Here is a 7,754-nt window from a genome sequence, read left to right as displayed (position 1 = left end):
TTGTCTCTCCTTGCTTTGCTTCTCCTTCTGTCTTCCACTCTATTATTATTATTATTATTAGTAGCAGTAGTAGTAGTAGAAGAAGAATGCCTTTTCCCCATGTTTCCCAGTTTCTGGATGCAAACATCTCTGTAATGGAGCACTCCTTGAACCCAGGTGGACCCTCTTGCATCCCTCATTAACACTCTTTATTGTTCTCTCTCTCCTCATCCATAGGGTCCTAAACGCTCCAAAATGGAGTCTCTGTCGTTCGCTGCTGCTGGGAATGTGGCCCTGCTTTCTGTGGCCAAGATGGCTGTATGGCCCTTCCTCCTTCTCCCTGAGGAGATTAAAAGATGGCAGGCCTCATGCTCCTTCTCTGTGGCTTTTTGCAGTGGCTGTTAGATGTCTTAAGAAAATGAGTATTTTTATTCATTTAACCACCAAAAAAAGCACAAAAGAGACACAAAAACACTTTGCGTATTGTCATGATGGCAACCCTAAGGCGAACCTATCATAGCATTTCCTTCATAGATTTCTTCAGGTTTGCTACAGGTTTTCTCTTCTGAGGCTGAGAGAGTGTGACTTGGACAAGGATAACCAATGGGCTTTTTGTGCTCAGACCTTGGCCTCCAGAGTCATAATCCAACGCTCAAAGCGCTGCTGTGCCACATTTAGCTATTTCTCTGACTTTTTCTGTTTATCTCAATTTCAGTCATGACTTAATCACACTTTGCACAAAAGGGGTTCATTTCCTGAGGTAAACTTTGGCAAAACATGCCATTTGAAACCCCTTTTCCCGCCCCCCCTTTTTTTTTGGTTTTTAATGTTTTGAGCCACTCTGAGTCCCAGTTTAGGAAAAAGATGGGATAATAATCATCATCATCATAAATAATTAATAATAATAATTGAAGAAGGAAGAGGTAGCAAAGTATGAGGGAAATGTATTCTTATTCTGTTAATTTGGAGAAGGTCTCTCTAACCTCTATAGATTTGTGAGGGAAGCAAAAATGGAAGAAAACAAGGAAGAAAAGAGAAATAAATAAATCTACGTTGTTTAAAACAAAGTTTTTAATGCAACTTGTTTTAATAAATTAATGCTATTTTAATAATAATAATAATAATAATAATAATAATAATAATAATTTGTATTCCACTTTTTCACAAAGGAATCAAAGCGGATTCCAAGAGTATAATTAAAACATCAAACAATTAAAAATTACAATTTAAAAAACCCCAAAACCCCAACCTTTCCCCCAATCATTTTTATTATATTTTAAGGTACTATTTTATCTTAAGGTACTCTTTTTGTATGCTTTCAAATGTACTGGAAAAAAGGCAGGGTATTAATAACAACAACAATAATAATAATTATAATAATTATAATAGGCTTTTATTTGTTTGTGCTCATTTAATTTATATCCCACTTTTTAAATGATTATTTTTTGTAATATTGTGAGCCGCCCTGAGTCCCAGTTTGGGAAAAGGGTAGGATATTAATAATAATAATAATAATATTAATAATAGTAATAGTAATATTTTTATTTAAATTTGGTTGTGCTTATTTACTTTGCACCCCACTTTTTAATTGTACTGCTTTTCAAATGTAGTTTGTGATAAGGGTGGGATATTACTATTATTAATAATAATTGCTTTTTATTTCTTTGTTTTTTAATATTTTATTTTCAGTTTAGTTGTTATTATTATTATTTTTATTATTATTTTAGAAGAAAGAAGGAAACCAATGGTTAAATAAAGTTGGAAGCAGCAGCAAAGCTAGTAAATGACAAGAATGCGTTTTTTATTTTGTTTACCTAGGTAATATGTTTTGTTTGTTTAGATACTATACCTAAGAAACATGTGTGTAGCTTCGTGTGGGAGGTAAAAAGGGGATGGAGCAAAGAAAGAAAGAAAGAGAAAGAAAGAAATGTGGTTTTTAAAAATACTCCTTTGTGTTTATTTAATTTATACCCTATTTTTTTTTCTCCCAACACTGGGCTTAAGACAGAAGGAAAACTGAAAACTGAAGATGGGATAAAAGAAGAGAGAAGAAAGGAAGAGAGAAGGAAGGAAGGAAGGAAGGAAGGAAGAAGCAAAGGAAGAAAGGAAAGGACAATAAAGCATTGCAAAGGTGTGGATGAATTGAAGCTGGCTCAGTGAAGGTAAGGTAAGGCCTTCCATTATGAAGGAAAATGCTGCACGTAAATACACACAAATACACAAACACACAAACACAGTGACTCCCATCCAAGACTAGATGTAGGTTAGATCACACTCCAAGGATCTGTTTTGAACCACTGAACATCAAAATGGTGGATGGACTGGGAACCGTGAAGCTCTCTGAGGTGAGAATTGGGGAGATGCTGGGTCCGTTTATCCTGGAGAAGAGAAGATTAAGAGGTGACATGATAGCCATGTTTAAACATTTGAATGGATGCTATATTGAGGATGGAGCAAGCTTGTTTTCTGATGCCCCAGAGATTAGGATCTAGGGTAGTAGATTAAAGCGACAGGAAAAGAGATTCCACCTATAAGTCGACCTCCCTCATGTATAAGTCGGGGGCAGGTTTTGGGGCAAAACAAATATGGATTTTGATACAACCTGTGGATAAGTCGAGGGTATAATTTAGGGGCATGTTGTAAAGGATGAAGCAAAGGAAAATGATCCTGAAGAACTTACAACATGTAACTCATACTAAAGGCTGGATGGATGAGAGTAGAAGGAGCAGATTAAACTCCAGGGCAGATTAAACGCCTGTATTTTGTAAAGGCACCTCCTTCACAGAATACATCCATCTAGAATGTATATATATATTACACACACACACACGCACACTTGTCCCTCCGTATTCACTAGGGTTAGGGGCACAAGACCCCCGTTAATATGGAAAAAACACAAGTAACAAAAACACCCTGTTTTTACCTGAGAGGAAATCCTCTCTAGGAATCTCTAGGCCCTCCAGGGCAACTCTGTGGCCAACGTCCGACAGACACTGACCATAGAACTGCAATGGAGGAGCTACAAAGGCCTAGTAGAGTAGTCTCTCTAGGTATCTGTCTATGAACGTTTAGTTAAAGTTGTCCATAGAGTTGCACTGGAGGACATAGAGATTCCTAGAAAGAACATATTAATTAAACCCGTGAATAATCAAATCCGCAAATATGGAGGGATGAGTGTGTGTGTATACAGTAAAGGTTAGGAAGGATTTCGTGGCTGTTCAGGAGTGGCATATTTTGCTGCCTTGGAGGGTGCTGGAGTCTCCTTCTCTGGAGGTTTCTCAAGAGAGGTTGGATGGCCACCATTTCTGGGGATCCATTTGTCTGGATCTTCCTGCCTGGCAGACTGGAGTTGGACTGGATGCCCTTTGAGGGATCCCTTCCAACTTTAGGGCTCCCTGTCTGTCTTTGCGTCAGTCTTATCTCATTCCAAGGAGCTTGGTTGTGATGGCAAAGGCTGCCCAAACACCGCCAGTGTAATAAAAATCCCAGCAATTTGAGGAATCCAGATATAAAAACACAGGACGAAGGGGCGGAGGGAAAGGGAAGAAACAAATTTGATCCTTACAAATGAATGAATCAAAGCCCTCTAAGAAGCGTAACTGCGTTGTCCGCAAGAGTGTTTTACCACAAGAGAGACAAAGCGTCCACAAAACAGCTCCCCAGAATAATCACATCTCTCTTTCTTCCTCCTCTTCTTCTTCTTCTTGCCAGCTTTCCCATTATCATAATCTCCCAGATATCCTTAAACACTCTTCAGCAGAAACACAGCCTGGCACCTTTCCAGGGTGGGTTTTTTGGTCTTTTTCCTCCTCTTTTGGCAGCAACACAAATTGCTCGCTACTGAGATTAAATTCTACACCAATTCCCTGCATTCTTCAGATATATATATATATATATATATAGAGAGAGAGAGAGAGAGAGTCTCATCCCTTGTAAAACCTAATATTAAAAGCCTCAGATCCAAAGGGATATAGAGTATCTTATCAACTCTCCCACAGTACTCTTCCCATCTTCTCAATAGCAGGTTTCAGTTGCCGTACTTCCACTGCCGTTAATGGAAGACTGAAGGGCCCTTTCAGAGGCGGATATTGATTTATTGGGCGGCTGCCGTTTCAAGACATGGATTTGATGGGGAGCGGAGGGCCCTTCGCGATCGCTGGAGTTAGGGGCACAGGACCCCCGTGGAAGTGGGGAAAAACACAGGTGAAATCACTACTTTCAGTGCCTTTCTGGGAATCTCTTGCGCCTCCATCATCATCATCATATTTATTTCTTACTTATCATGACTCTAGTCTAGGACGAACTTCCGGCAGAATGGCGCTAGAGGACCTAGAGCAGTGGTTCCCCAAAACTGGCCATTCAGGTGCGTTGGACTTCAATGCCCAGAAGCCTCATCCAGATTGGCCAACAGTTGGGGATTCTGGGAGCTGATGTCTGAAACCAAGTTTGGGAACCGCTAGCCTAGAGAGAACATATGATCAGATCTGCAAAAGACCGAGCCACAAAAGTGGAGGTACACAACACTTCCATAGGCGCTGGGACATAAGGGCCGTGTGGATTCTGGGATCTGTTGTTCAAAAATTATTTGAGGATTTAACCTATTCAGAAGTGGCGTTAATGTCTGCAGGAAAGTGGGTAGTTTGGCATCGTCTGTATTCAACGAGGGGATGCCATGATGTTGCTGCGTAGGAGGAGAGTCAGCAATGGGACCATTGCGCATTAGGACCGATGCGCATTGGGATGCAAACTATGGACTGCTGGGATACATTGCTAGAGCTCAGTGAGCACTGGAATATTTTTCCCCCATTACACATCTTTACAATTCCCTAACAAGATTGCTTTGCACCTTTGCAGCATAGCTATGTATGCATCAAGCTCCATAGTGTAAAGCTGTACCTTGTTTTAATTTGGGAGGAAGAAGGCAGGATAGGAATTAAGCAAAACACCTAAAATGGATGCTTCTGACCTTGGCATCTAATTTCATCTGCCCCTCGAATGGTTTCACCTGCAAGCTGACAGGTGTGTGTTGTTATCATCATCATCATCACACAAAAAGTCATTCCTGATTCTCACCTGCAGGGGGCAGCCTTGCCTCACTTTTAATTATTCACTCAGGAGGCAGATTGATCAAACTTTATTCCTAGTAATGGGAGGGAAAGGTAGCATTGGGGATGACGGTGGGAGGCTAGAAGACCGATATAATCCTGTTCTTTGCCCCATCTCTCCTCCTCTGCAACATCTTCAGCAAATGGCATGAAGGAGGGGATTATTCTGGGGAGGCTGGACCCAAGATTGATGGAAAGGCTGGCATCTGGGCATCAGGCGGGTGGCATCAGAGTCGGGGAAAGAGGAATTAGGGTCTCACCTCCAAGGCCCCAGTGAGCTGAAAAAATGTGCTGTTTCTGCAAATGCAATCCTTAATGTTTAATTTGACAAATGGCCTCTTATTGGGGAGCTGCGCATGAGACCATATAGGTGATAATAGAGTTCAAGGTGGAAGCTGCAGGGAAGCCATGTTAAGCAATTAGTTGGCAACTTATGCTACAGGGCCCCACATTTCTCCAAAGCCCCCTATCTCTTTTCTCTCCTCCTTTGCCTTTCCTTCTATCCTTTCTTTCTTTCCGAGAAAACAAGCCGTTGGATAGACTCTTTTGTTTTGCCAGCAGGATGAGCTCCGGTTAATAGGATTAATATCCCACGACGCGTGTGGCAAATGGAACATTGTTAAGAGGGCTGTTATTACAGAATTGTATTTAGGTTTAGAGGCAGAAAAAGCCGACCGAGGAGAAGTTGTCCAGCTGTTCTAGAGAGGCTCTGTGAACAGTTTGACTGTCTTTGGGAGCCTCTGGTTCCAGATGTGCCCTCCATGCGCCACCCTTGCGCTTCAAGATGGGAAAGAAATGCACTGAATTCTCCTTCCCTTGTGAGAAATACCCATTTCGTATCTTTTGTCATCCTATTGTTCCAAGGAAAGGAAAGGCACGCATCTCCATGGGCTGGCTTTTGGAAAATGCTTATAGAGGGGAAATGCAGCATGGATATCTTTGCTGTCTTTCTTTGGGAAGAGTCTTATAAAGAGCATTTCTACAATTCAGGAACCAAATGTATGGGGCAGCATGATGCACTAAACAGATACAGTATTTAAAGAAGTCTGTTGTGGCATCGGAGCTAAATGTCTAACCAAACTACAGTCCCCAGAGTTGCCTAGCATAGAGCCAGGGAAGTTAAAGTGGTGTCAAACTGGCTTATTTCTGCAGTGTGGATTGGACCAAAGATGAAACCCTTGGAGTTTCCCACCAGCCATGCCAAACCTTGCATCTCAGAGCCAGATATTTCACAGCCAGACTGGCTTTCGTGCAATAAAAGCAGCCGTGAGCCATGCTAGGCCTATGGGGAGAGTGATTCACCACGGTGCAACAGATGTGGACCGCAGGCTGAACATGAGCCAGCAATGTGATGCAGCAATGTAAAAAGCCAACGTGATTCTAGGCAAGGTCAATAGGAGGACAGATCGAGGGATGTCATCGTCCCACTCTCTCCTGCTTTGGCCAGGCCTCACTTGGAATAATAATACTGTGTCCAGTTCTGGTCACTACAACTCAAGAGGGATGTTGAGAAGCTGGAGCATGTCCAGAGGAGGGTAATCAAAATGGTGGAAGGTCCAGAAACCATCAAGGCTTATGAGGAGCAGCTTAGAGACTGGAGAAGAGGAGGTTAAGTGGAAGGCGATGCAATGGCCTGATGGAAGAGAAGGTCTTTTCCTAAAGATGTGCCTGGGAGTGTCCATCCAGATAACTTGTTTTCATGCCACGGCTGAGTTCCCAAGGAGAAGCAATGGTGGACCAGAGCAGCCCAGAAGGAAAGCCCCCTTGGCCCAGGGGCTCCCTTTATCTCCCAGCTCCCAGATGTCTGCGGCAGAATTGGATGCAGAAGCACGGTCTCCCCTTCCGTCCAAGAAACTGGAGCAGAACGATCACAAAGGGCCAGGCTTCAGGCAGTCTGCAAAGTCTTTGGGTGCCAGGTGCGACTTCCAGAATGTCAGTGAAAGAAACCCAACAGGTTGAGCCTGAGAAGAGCACTGCCAAAAAGGCCAACCTTGGACAAGACCCAGCATCTGACGCACCACGTCACGTGGCATGAATCTCCCCATGCAGTTAAGCGTTGATTGTGCTGCGTGATTCTTATGCTGAATGGCAGAGTTATACCATCCCATGCATTGTCACTGGAGCACAACTCCCAGCATCCCTTAACATCGGCTCTGCCATCTAGGGCCCCCAAGGGGCAACCCAACCCCATTCTGCCATGCAGGAATCCCCAGTCGGAGTACGCCTGAAAGATGTGGGTCCAAGCTCCTTAGAGATGGAGAATCCACCCCTTCTCTGTCCATTTCTGACGGAGAAACAAGAACTTCCCGCTGGCTGGGTCTGAAGATCATCCTTATTCGACTATTCCCAGAAACCTCTCTCTCTCTCTCTCTGTTGATGTGTGTGTGTGTGTGTGTGTATATATATATATATATATATATATATATATAAAAGTAAATCTCTTGCTCCGTTGTTTCTGATGTTTGCTCATTGGTATGTGGAGGTGAGCCGTGCTTTGATTACTTTCCTTCTCCCATCTGTCAGGGCTGGAGATTTCATTTCAACACCTTTGGAAGCTAAAATGAATGTGTAATAACTCACCCAAACACTCCTGGTATAAAATGAGCTGTTCCTGGAGACTTTGAGCAGACCGGCATTTAGGCAAAAGAGTCCTTTTGCAAGAGGAGGGGC

The 7,754-nt window shown here is 42.8% G+C and overlaps 1 long non-coding RNA gene across 1 annotated transcript in view; it reads left to right on the top strand.

Moving 5' to 3' along the window:
* Nucleotides 1–1,689: 1,689 nt before the first annotated feature.
* Nucleotides 1,690–7,754, top strand: part of LOC121917054 — a 69,072-nt gene continuing 63,007 nt past the window's right edge. Inside the window, exon 1 of the long non-coding RNA XR_006100946.1 lies at nt 1,690–2,141. This is a non-coding gene — a long non-coding RNA (uncharacterized LOC121917054). The remainder of the gene's footprint in view (nt 2,142–7,754) is intronic.

This window comes from Sceloporus undulatus, chromosome 11 (assembly GCF_019175285.1).
Source record: "Sceloporus undulatus isolate JIND9_A2432 ecotype Alabama chromosome 11, SceUnd_v1.1, whole genome shotgun sequence".
Lineage (NCBI taxonomy): Eukaryota > Metazoa > Chordata > Lepidosauria > Squamata > Phrynosomatidae > Sceloporus > Sceloporus undulatus.
Note: the sequence above shows the minus strand (reverse complement) of the source record. Positions and strands in the feature narration are given on the sequence as shown.